The sequence below is a fragment of the Carassius gibelio genome, chromosome A5 (genome assembly GCF_023724105.1).
Source record: "Carassius gibelio isolate Cgi1373 ecotype wild population from Czech Republic chromosome A5, carGib1.2-hapl.c, whole genome shotgun sequence".
NCBI classification, from domain to species: Eukaryota; Metazoa; Chordata; class Actinopteri; order Cypriniformes; family Cyprinidae; genus Carassius; species Carassius gibelio.
Genome location: NC_068375.1, coordinates 27,297,432 through 27,297,893, shown reverse-complemented (window position 1 = coordinate 27,297,893; position 462 = coordinate 27,297,432).

Below are 462 nucleotides of genomic sequence, written 5' to 3'. Positions count from 1 at the left end.
ATCTACCATCTGATCTGGATATGTACTGGATCCGGTTGACTGCAGTGACCATCTGATCTGGATACAGATTGGATCTGGTGGCTAAAACTTAATGCATTATTTGCACAATGCAGCTTTTCTTACTGTTAATTCACCTATTTACATAATGCATGAATTTTGCAAGATTTGACTTTTTGGGGGTTGGCCACACAGTGCTTATCCTTCATAATATGATGCACATTACGTTCTTCCTGCGCACAGTTACATAAGAACGTTCGACTGAATGTGAGCAAACGTCAGTGACGATGATGCTTCTCACTGAACTGCGCTGCCTTCCATTCGAACGCATCTGCTCAACGTCACCTTTCTAAACTGCGACTTTAAGTGTGATGGGGGCGGGGCCGGGCGGGACCCGTCTGCTGATTGGCTGCGTCCGCTTTCAGTCAAGCCCCATTCATAAATAAGTCATGCCTAGGAGGAAAC